The sequence below is a fragment of the Zingiber officinale genome, chromosome 5A, assembly GCF_018446385.1.
Source record: "Zingiber officinale cultivar Zhangliang chromosome 5A, Zo_v1.1, whole genome shotgun sequence".
NCBI classification, from domain to species: domain Eukaryota; kingdom Viridiplantae; phylum Streptophyta; class Magnoliopsida; order Zingiberales; family Zingiberaceae; genus Zingiber; species Zingiber officinale.
The window spans coordinates 41,512,536-41,524,710 of NC_055994.1; positions in this window are offsets into that span (position 1 = coordinate 41,512,536).

Sequence of the window (12,175 nt, forward strand, 5' to 3'; positions counted from 1 at the left end):
CTTTTCATACCAGACCACCAAAATTTCTTTTTCAGGTCCTGGTACATCTTAGTGGAGCCCGGGTGTATTACATAGGGTGTTGATGAGCTTCTTCCAGTATTTTCCTTCGCAACTCTGGGTCCTCTCGAATGCATAACCGATCCCTGAGGTATAATATCCCGTTGTTCGCGATACGGAACCTGTCATTCTTTCCTTCCAAAGTCTCTTGTTTGATTCTCTGGAGGTTTTGGTCACTGGTTTGCTTTTCCAGTATACTCTCAAATAATGTCGGTGTTATGGTGAGGGTAGAAAGTCGCCCAGACATAGTTTCGACACAAGGATACGAAACACGTCTCGGTTCCTCGATGGATTCCCATATTGGTTCGTTTCCAGCATTAAGTAAAACTTTAGCATATTGATTGAATTTAGGTAGCTGACCTGAGACGATGGCAGAGGCGTTCGCCACGTCATCCTGTGTGAGAGAGTAGACTCTGGCATTGGTCATAGTGGGAGGGGCCTCCAATCTTCCTTGGCTGATTGAAGTCCCTTCTATGGCAGTATGCATCTGGTGAAGCTGTGCAGGGGTACTCCTATTCTGGTTGTTCTACGGAGGTAGTGCCTGAGACTGAGTAGGGTAATTTCTTGCCAAATGACCTTCCTTTCCGCAGTTGTAGCACTTTCTGGTGCTTAGGAGACATACTCCAGAATGCATCTTTCCACATGTGGCACACTGAGGGTACTTGGTTTGCTTATTGGCCGGACCACCTTTTGTGTTGTTCCACTGTTTCCTCTTTCCACCTGAGTTTCCTTTCCATCCGGTTCTGGTATTGTGCGATTTTTATCCTCCGGTTAGTGCTTGGTTCTTGCCCTCGTTCATTGCTTTCTGGTAGTGCTCGGTAATCAGGGCACTACTGACTAGCTCCTCTGCAGTCTGCGGTCTATTAACTCCGCCGGCTACGTTCAGAGCTATCTCGGGTCGGAGCATCTTTAACATTAATCGGACCCTTTCTTTTTCAGTACTGATCAGTTCTGGGCACAGACGTGCTAGGCGGTTGAACTTCTTGACGGCTTCGTTAACTGACAGATCACCTTGCCGAAACTCAGTGAACTTGTCATAGTGCTTGTTGGTCACTTGCATATGGAAGAATTCTTCTAAGAACTCTGTCTCAAAATCCGTCCACTACATCTGGTTTATTTGTCTTTTCGCCTTTACTCGGTCCCACCACATCCAGGCATCTCCGGTAAGGCAGAACAACGCACATTTGACCTTCTCGTGTTCAGGCCAGTTCAGTAGTTCCATTATGCTCTCCACGGTCTTGAGCCAGGCTTGCGCATCCCATGGTTCGCAGTTTCCCGAGAAGGCTTCCAGCTTAAGCCTTTGCCACTAAATCAGATAGGCCTCTTGTCGGACCATCGGAGTAGGGGCTGCCGGGGGCACTGGCGCGGCTGTAGGTATAACCGGTAGTGTATTCTGATTTGCCGGTGGGGTAACTGGGTTGCCTTGCTGACCCATTAAGGTAGTGATCAGCTGTTGTTGTTCTGTGATCTGACGCTGGAGGTCTGTGACTACCTATGTCAGGTCTGGTGGAGTCACTGTCCCCTCGGTTTGGCCATTGCGCGTCCTAACCATGTTTATCTAAATAATGGCAAATAGACTAGTGTAAGTGGTTATCGTTTTTAGCCAATCTAACGTACTATTTTGTTTCTATCTATTTGTTCTGGTATTATTCCTAACCTACTAATATGTAATCCTAATCTAAATAATAACTAAAAGCATAGAATAAAGCATCAAACATAAGCAAGCAAAACATGAAACTAAAGCATAAGCAACATAAGGAAAAATAAAGAATAGAGTGACAAACAATATAACATAAGGAAATAAAGCATAAGCAATATAGCAAAGAAAATAAAGCATAGGCAATATAACAAGGAAGAAAAATAAAGCATAAGTCATATAACATGAAACTAAGCATAAGCATATAACAAGAAAATTAAGCATAAACATTCTTACTTGGAGCGGCAGGTCGAAGGCTTGATGTGTGTGTAGTGACCTGGCAAAAACTTGGCTCTGATACCAACCTGTAACGCCCGCCCTCCCTGCTAACCCTAAGGGACGGGGCTATGATACTCTATGTATAAATTTTTCTTTTTAAAACAGCGGAAGACTTAAAATAATTCTCTTAGTTTAATAAAAACTTTTCTTTTGTTTTCCCTTTCATCAAATCCGAACTACACTATCATGGCCTCAATAACATGATATCAAAATTAGTAGAAACATAACATCAAGTCACACATACTGTACTACAATTCATGATACCAAAGCATAGTTCTTTAAAAGTTTTTAAAGCAGGTTCTTATTTGGTTGCCTAGCCACTGCCACACACATCTCCTTGCCTCTCCTGCTGCTCCTCTAGCTCATCCAGCTTTTTCCTTTATCTGTGGTACAAGGACAGTAAGCTGTGAGTACTCATGGCTCAGTAAGTTCCTTTCCTACTCACTAAAACCGAAAATCATAGTATAATCAAAGAATGTTTCAACATGGCATCATTTCAACTAGTCATGACATAATGTAACATACTCTTTTAAGCATATCATGCAACATGAAGAAATCATAACTAGTCATGCCATATCATAGCGTAAAGCATAGCATGAAGCATAACATAATCGTATCTAATCATGGCATATCGTCATAAGGAGTCATGGCATATCCTACACATGGACATATCATGGAACATAACATAATCATATCTAACCATGGCATATCATAAATCATCATAAGGTATATGCAATATGATTTTGAAAAACATGTATCCGAAAAACATGTGTATGTCTCATGATCTTTAAAACCATTTCTTCTTACATATATACTTGAACATAATCTCAACTTAAAGGGGATCCCGACTATGTACCACTTACATATTGCGCGCAACCTATGTAAGTCCAAGGTAGCAAGTCTTGAACCCTACAAGGCAACATACTAGGCCCGAGTCTTACTCCATCGACCTAGGGGTACTTAGGAGCCCATCCCTAACGAGGCCCGAGTCTTATTCCATCGACCCCGGGGCGCTTATGGAGCCCACCCTTGGTACAAGCCATATAAAGTAAAGTACATGTCATACTTATACATATCATACATCATAAAAGCATGCATCACTTAGGCACACATCCTATCATAAAAGTATGCATCACTTAGGCATACATCATGTCATAATAGTATGCATCACTTAGGCATACATCATATCATAAAGGTATGCATCACTTAGGCATACATCATGTCATAAAGGTATGCATCACTTAGGCATACATCATGTCATAAAGGTATGCATCACTTAGGCATACATCATACCATAAAAGTATGCATCACTTAGGCATACATCATATCATAACAATATGCATCACTTAGGCATAGATCATAAAAACATGCATATCTTAAGCATAAAGCATATCATCAAGCATGCATAATTTAACCACATAGAATATCATGAAAGCATGCATATTTTAAGCACTAAACATAGCATCAAAGCATGCATAATTTAACCACATATCATAACATAAGCATGCATATTTTCAGCTCATATCATATCATCAAAGCATGTAAAATTTACCCACATATCATAACATAAAGCATGGATATTTTGAACTCATAACATATCGTAGAAATTCTCATCTTGTATAGCTCACAAGCATACATGTCTAAGCATAAAAGTGTATCATGTGCTCATCCAATCATAAGGAACAATGTAACATGATTAATTTCGGTACTAAGCTTCCTAATCCTTTGGGTTCTTATCTTGGCCGAAACACTCTTAGGTGCCAATTCAGGTTTTAAACAACATCCAAGCATGTAGAACTTAATTCATCCACATATCATTTTCATAGGAAGTATTATAAACAAGATTTACTTGGACTTTAAGTTCTCCAAGTCCTTAAACCTCATTTGGCCGAACCTTAACAAGTGTGAAACAAGGTTCTAAATGACATAAAGCATGGAAACCTTAACCATATTTATAGCATTTGTTTCAAGGAATATGGTAAGCACAATTGAGTTAGTTCCTAAATCCTTTAAGCCCTTAAAATTATGTCATGGCCGAAACTTACAAGTACTCATTTAGGTTTTCAAGCAAGCATACAAGCATGTGAACTTACTCTAACATCATGTATAAATTTATAAATGGCATCATACAAGTGGTCATGGCCGAAACTTCCCTTAGCATCAATTTAGGTCACTAACAACATATAGCATGTGAATTTTTAGCTTTCTACATTTCATATTTCATGGAGAGTGACATGAGCATGTTCAATGTAAGTTCTAGGGTTTCTAAGGCATGTATCCCTTCATGGCCAAGACTTTAAGGTGTCCATTTGAATCATAGTTAAATATATAAGCATGTGAACACAATCAACATGTTATCTCAATTTCATAAGAAGCATCTTTAACACATGAGGTCTAGATTTTAAGGTTTCTAGGTCTTTAAACTCTACATGGCCGAACCTCATCAAGCATGGAATTTGTTCAAATGGCATAAAAGCATAGAAAGTCATAACACATTTCATAACATGTATAAAAGTCAAGCACTATAAGCATACATTTAAATTGTGTCTTAGGTTTCCTAGGTTTTTCCTTTCTTTATCTCATAGCATATGTTTGGCCAAAACCTTCCAAGTCTTTAAACTAGGTTTTAGGTGGCCTAAAGTATGGAAAACCTAAACAAGTTTTATGGCAAAAATATCAAAGAAACTATACATATAAGTTTGGTTCACAAACAAGCTAGGACCCTTGTGGTCATAATTATCATATATCATGCAACCAATTTTCCTATACTCTAATTAAGCATGGGAGCATCAAACAACTTTCATATCTTATTGTCATGGAGGTTTTGAGCATGTTAAAAATCTGTTTAAGCTATTCTAAAGCATCCACCTTACCATGGCCGAAACATTAAAAGTGATGTTCATGAGTTTCTATCAACATACAAGCATGCAACTCTTTAAGAAACTCTATATTCTATCATATAAACATGGTGAGTTTAAATTCAAAGTCTTCCTAACCCTAAACCCTTCCTTGGCCGAAACTTGTGAGTGGGGTACTTTTGGTTCCAAGTAACCTTCAAGTATGAAAACAATAATGGATCCTTAACCATTTATTTAGAGGGTTTTGTGCAAGTTAGGTAAACAAATAAATTCCCTAGCCCTTATAAAACCTTTTTGGCCGAAACTCTAGGGTTAGGTACATCTCTAATCCAGCATCACATATATATAAAAATATGAGAGAAAACCTTCTTACAAAGCATAGAAAAATTATCATGAATCAAGGCTTATATTAAACATTCCTAGGATCAACAAGTCCTTTCTTTGGCCGAATTTTCACAACTTTGTTTCTAGGTTTTAAAATCCTCATAAAATCCAAAACACATTAAAACCACTTGTACCACAGGTGAGGGGATACTTACCTCCTTTTCGCTTGTGGTTCTAAAGTGTGGTGATGGAAGAAAGGGTCTCTTCTTCTTGTTCTCCTCCTTTGATTTCCCTTGGTAGCCTTCCTTGTATCCTAGGAGGAACCTTGTTTTGGGGCCGAAAATGGAGGAGAGGGGGCTAAGACTCTCGGTGTTGGAGAGGAGAGAATGAGAGAAATGAGAGAAAAATAAAATCTTCTCTTTACATGCTCCCTTTTATGTTAAGGGGGAAGAGGTAGCAAAATTGGTTTTTGCTTTCCTTCTCCCTTAGCCCCTTTTTTTTATTTTTTTATTTTATTTTATTTACTTATTTGTTCTCATCATTCATGATGAAACAAGGGGGAATGAATCCCCTTAATTGTCCTCTTTAAGTCACGGCAAAGGGAGAGGAAGAGGGAGAGAAAAGAAGGAAGGCAAGTTGCCTTTCTCTTGCTCTTTTCTTGTTTTCTTTTGGCTAGCTTTTACTCTCATCCTTATCATGAGTTTCCCTCCTTTGCTATCAATATATTATTCCTATCCCAACTGGTTATTACCCATTAATCCTATCATTTACATCATGAGAGGTTCAAGGTTCAATCCTTGACCACTCCCTATTTTTATTTCTTTTTATTTCTTTTTGGTTCAACATTCTACTAATATTTTTCTAAGGCAAATTCATCATTCTCATATTTATCTTAAAAGCTTAGTGGGTGTTACAACTCTGCTTTGTCTTCTTTCTATATCCCTTGCTTGATCTTCTGGATGTCTAGATCTTCACTTTGCTTTCTCTGTATATCCTCGAGCAAGGTAGACTCTAAAGTCAATGCAGAGAGTTGTCCATAAATAATTTCAAGTACGAAATCTGACAACTCCTTCTGTTGTGGTAGGGCTAATGATGACAGAGACATCAGGGATGCACTGGATTTTCTGCTTAGTGCATCTGCCACTCTGTTAGCTTTGCCTGGGTGGTAGAGGATTTCACAGTCATAGTCTTTGACCAACTCTAGCCACCTACGTCGTCTCATGTTTAAGTCTTTCTGGGTAAAGAAATACTTTAAACTCTGATGGTCTGTGAAGATTCTACACTGGACTCCATACACGTAATGTCGCCAGAGTTTCAGTGCAAAGACCATAGCTGCCAGCTCAAGATCATGAGTGGGGTAGTTCTTTTCATAATCTTTGAGTTGTTTGGAAGCATAAGCTGTCACTTTTCCTTCCTGCATGAGTACAACTCCTAAGCCCATCTTGGAAGCATCACTGTAGATGTTAAAACTCTTGTCACTCTCTGGAACAGTCAGAATGGGAGCACTAGTCAGTCTCTCCTTCAACTCTTGGAAACTCTGCTCACATTTGTCTGACCACTCAAACTTCTTGTTCTTTCTGGTCAGGGCTGTTAGTGGAGAAGCTATCCTGGAAGAGTCCTCCACGATTTCCTGTAGTACCCAGCTAAACCAAGGAAGCTTCTGATCTCCCTGGCATTTTTGGGTATACTCCAGTTGCTGACCGCTTCTATTTTGGTAGGGTCCACTTGGATGCCTTTTTAGAAATTATGTGACCTAGAAATGCCACATGATCTAACCAGAACTCGTACTTTGAGAATTGAGCATAAATCTACTTTTGCTGAAGGGTCTACAATACTATCCTCAAGTGCGTGTCATGCTCCTCTGGGTTCTGGAATAGACTAGAATATCGTCGATGAACACGATGACAAATTTATCAAGGTATTCTCTGAACACTCTGTTCATTAAGTCCATGAAGACTGCAGGTGCATTAGTCACTCTAAAAGGCATGACTACAAATTTGTAGTGTCCAGATCTGGTCCTGGAAATTGTTCTGGGTGTATCACTTTCTTTCACTTCCAACTGATAATACCCAGAGCACAGGTCTATTTTTGAGAGCACTATTGCCTTTTTTTGTTAGCTGATCATATAGATCATCTATTCTGGAATAAGGGTACTTGTCCTTAACTGCTACTTTGCTCAGCGCTCTAAAATCTATGCACATTAGCATGGATCCGTCTTTCTTCTTAACGAACAAATCTGGAGCTCCCCGGGGTGAATGACAAGGGTGAATGAAACCCTTGTCAAGTAGCTCCTGAAATTGTTCTTGTAACTCTTTTAACTCTGCTAGAGAAATTCGGTACGAAGCTTTTGAAATTGGACTGGTGTCAGGAACCAATTCAATTTCAAACTCCACTTCTCTGTTGGGAGGTAGTTCAGGTAACTCTTCTGGAAATACCTCTGGATATTCATAGACTACCCGAACGTCTTCCTGCTTGGGTCTTTCTTGTTATCTTTGTCCTTCCAGTTCTGATTACTTGACTGGGGTCTCTGTTTCCCCACTCTCTTCTCTTCGATCTTGACTGAGTTGTGTTGCGTTTGTTGTGTCTTGATGCTGTTCAGATAGTGCTCACTAATACCCTGCTGACCAGCTCTTCACCAATCTGTGGTCGGTGAGTTTCATTACTCACATTAAGTGGTATTTCTGGTCTCAGCCTTCGGAGCATCAGTCTGACTCATTCTTTCTCTGTACTTACTAACTCTAGGCAAAGACTAGCTAGCCTATTGAATCTTTTGACCGCTTCTTCTACTGGTAGGTCACCTGGTCTAAATTCTATAAACTCCTCATAATGTTTATTGGTGATCCGTTGGCGGAAGAATTCTTCGTAAAACTCTATCTCGAAGTCAACCTAGCTCATCTGGTTGACTGCTCTCTTACTCTTAACTCGCTCCCACCACATACAAGCATCTCTAGATGGGCAGAAAGAGGCACACTTGACCTTCTCGACTTCTAGCCAGTCAAGAGGCTCCATGGTGCTCTCCAGTGTCTTGAACCAAGCCTGAGCATCCCAGGGCTCAATCGTTCCTGAGAAACTTTCTGGCTTCAGCTTCATCCACTGTATCAGGTATGCTTCTTGTCTTCTAGGTGTTGTGGCGACTTCCAAGGCGGCTGGTGGAACTTCAGTCACCACTGGGGTCTCCACATTAATGATTGGGGGAGTGGGAGGAGCTGGCTTCTAATTGGCCCTCAGATTGGCAATCACCTGTTGCTGCTCTGCTACTTGTCTCTGAAGTTTGGCAACAACTTTAGAGAGATTGGACTCAGTTGCTCTAAGCTCTTCATTCTCCTGATCTTGGTTCTCAGTACGAACGGTACGGGGATGCCCTCTTCTTGACATCCAATTATGCAAAGAACAAGACTTGGTATCTTCTCTATCCTTTCTAAACATACATATATATGGATCAAGAAAGGAGAAACAATAACTTCTATCTTACTTAAGTACTCATAAGCAATCACTCTGTACTACAGTTAATAATAAGGAAAGCAATAAAAGAAAGAACTTAAATACTTTCTTACTTTAAGGTGGCAAGGTTGATGCTGATGTGTGTGTGATGCTGGAGAATGAGAACTGCTCTTATACCAACTGTAACAACCACCCTTCTTACTACTACTCTCTAAAGGTGACTGTTACCTAACTACTACTCTACTTACTAGTGTCACTTATGCTATTATTAGCAACACTTAAATTTATCACGACCCTAGAGGAATTCCTACCGAAAAATTTCGACAGAGTCTCCCCTGTACCGGTGACCAAATCAACAATACAAACAATCTATACTCAGCCAGAGGCGGCTGGAACATATATTGTCACAACCACGCAGTAATAATACACACTATAACTAAAAGAAAGTTATTCTAGCAATAGTAACCAAACATAACTCCAACAGTAGGACATATCAAGCTACAAATACGAATTAAATTCCATTACAATCTCAACTTCATAATAGCATTTAAGAAGAAAACTAAAAACATAAACTGAAACTCTAAACAGGTAGGTCCTGAAAATTTGCTAGCAAACTCTGGATCTCTCCATAGTCCAGTCATCACACACCTTCACCACCACCACCTTGTCACCTTCCTTTCATACTTTAGCTTTTCCTTTATCTGCAGTAGGAGGAAAAAGAAATCTATAAGCGAAACGCTTAGTAAGTACTAAACTATCTCACAAAAACTCGAAGTGCATAAAAATGCAAACGATACTGAAACTGAAATGCTAAAAGAAAAGCTACATAGCTACATGTACTCATCTAATAGCAAAGTACTCAAATAAACTAGATACTCATGATATACCAGAATAAAACTGAATACTGGAAATAAAACTAAACATGCTCACTAAACTAATAAGAAAAGTAATGAAACTCATGCTGTATGCTTAGAATTAAAGGAACTAAACTTCTGTTGATTCTAAACATAGGTGGTAACTGTTTCATTTACTTATAGCTTTATACTTGAAATTAATCTTTTAATTTCTTTTACTTTTACTTTTCTTTCTTCTTCTTTTTCTTTTTCTTTCTTCTTCTTTTTCTTTGGGCCCAGGCTTAGTACCATCTTATGCGTGCTCTCTAATAGCGACTGAGGTAGCGAGCCTCCAGTCCTATGAGGATAAAGACCTCGGTCTTACCAGGGCCAAGACCTCGGAATTGGTCACCTGGATTCGTTTAACGACAACCTCGGAAGTCGGGTACTAGCCTCTCTTTAAAATAAAATACTTATTATCTTTAAATAATTCTAATATAAAATGCCTTGGCATTTTTCAAACACTTAGTGTGCTTTTGATCCTCAACTTCTAAAATTTAGGATTAAATTAAAGCCTTGGTCTTTCTTAGCTTATACTTATAGGGTAACAAAAGAAATCTAACCCTTCACGATGAGGAAAAACTATTCATGTTCAGACATGGCAGTGAGGAACCAAAACTAAATGCTATCATAGCTACAAGAAATCCCAACTAAGTACTCAAAGAAATCTAACCGTAAGTGCAAGAAAACTGAACTGAAATGCTAAAATATATGCTGTTCGAGCTCGCTTAAATAACAAAAATTCCAGAACTGCATGCTTAAGAAAAAGGCTGAAATCTAAAACTGTAAATAACTAAAGGCTGAAAACTAAATCTACATGCTTAAAACTTCCAACGGAAAGATCTAAAATAGCAATTAGACTAAAGGCGAAAACTGAAATGCTACATCCAGGAATCTGGAACAAATGTTAGAGTAGCACTAAAAGCTAAACTAAAACTGAAGGCTTAATGCTAGGGTTGGAATCTACACAAAGGTGCTAAAAATAAAGGTCGTTCGTGCTTGTTCAAGTAAGGAAAATGCACCGCACATATATATATATGTTCTGTTCATGCTAAATAAGGTAGCAAGGAAAGGAAAACTGCACTTCTATCAGCAATGGAAAAGAAATCTGCTCATGCTTACAAATAGCTAAAATAAAGCTAGAAAAACTACACTTCTATTAGCAATGGAAAAGAAATCTGCTCATGCTTTACTAACAGCAAATGAAAACTAAACAGCAAGAGAAAAATCTAAACTGTTGGTTGCTACTCGAAAAACCTAATGGTTCCACTGTACAAAAATTTTGTACAAAGGTCTGAACCTTTTCCTAGCTACCATGTGTTCTTTTAAATTAAACTTGGATCGCCTGCGGAACTTAACACGTTTGATCTAAAATTTAATTTATTTGTTCTTTTAGGTTTAGACTTGGATCTCTTGCGGAACTTAACACGTTCGATCCAAATCACCTAGGTTATTAATTCCATTAAATATTAATTTCCAAAATTGGCTTCCAGGACTGCATGGCGAGGCACATGGCCTTCTTGGGTATGGGAACAACCACCACGGCCTAGACAAAGCCTTTTAAGGAAAGCTAATATTTAATTTCCTTAAATAACTTTCGGTCAACCGAAAAGAACAATCAAACCACAAGGAAAATAAAAACAAAGAACACAACATCGAAAACAAATTCGAAATACTAGAATCGCATGCCTCTTGTGTTTGGTATTTTTAATATGAAGATAAAACTAGTATGATGCGGAAATAAAATGCTAGTATACCTTTTCTTTTGCAAGCAAAAAACCTCTAGGTCTTCTACCGTATTCCTCTTCTAACCTCGGACGTTGTGTGTGTTGGTGCAACCTTAGGTCAAGGTTGACCTGGTTAATCTGACTCGAGTTGACCTGACTCGAGTTGTGTTTTGATGTTTGACGATGTTTGACGAGAAGAGAGTTGTATTCTTGATGTTTGACAAGAATAAGTGTTTGGGAGATTGTAGGTGCAACCTTAGGTCAAGGTTGACCTGGTTGACCTGAATCGGGAAAAGTCCAAGCAGGGTACTTGGCACGCGAAAAGTCCAAGAATGGAGAATTGGCACTGGAAAAGTCCAAGTACGGAAACTTGGCACGGGGAAAAGTCCAAGCAGGTAGCTTGGCACGCGGAAAGTCCAAGTATGGAGACTTGGCACGAGGGAAGCCCAAACAGGGAGTTTGGCAAGGTGGAAAGTCCTGGTGAGTGAAACCAGGCAGTGGGAAAGTCCTAACTGGGATGTTAGGCAGTTGAAAAGTCCTGGTGAGTGAAGCCAGGCAGTGAGAAAGTCCTAACTGGGATGTTAGGCAGTGTGAAAGTCCTGGTGAGTGAAGCCAGGCAGTGAGAAAGTCCTAACTGGGATGTTAGGCAGTGTGGAAATCCTGGTGAGTGAAGCCAGGTGAAAATCCTAGTGAGTGAAACTAGGTGAAAGTCCTGGTGAGTGAAGCCGGGCAAGGGAAAATCCAGATGGATCAAGGGTGATCGGACATCTGGTGATGGGAAGTCCAAGTAGGTCATAGGAGTGACCGGATACTTGGTACGGAGAGAAAAGTCTAAGTGGGTCAAAGGGATTGACCGGACACTTAGCGGGGAGTCCTAGCAGGTCAAGGGAGTGACTGGAT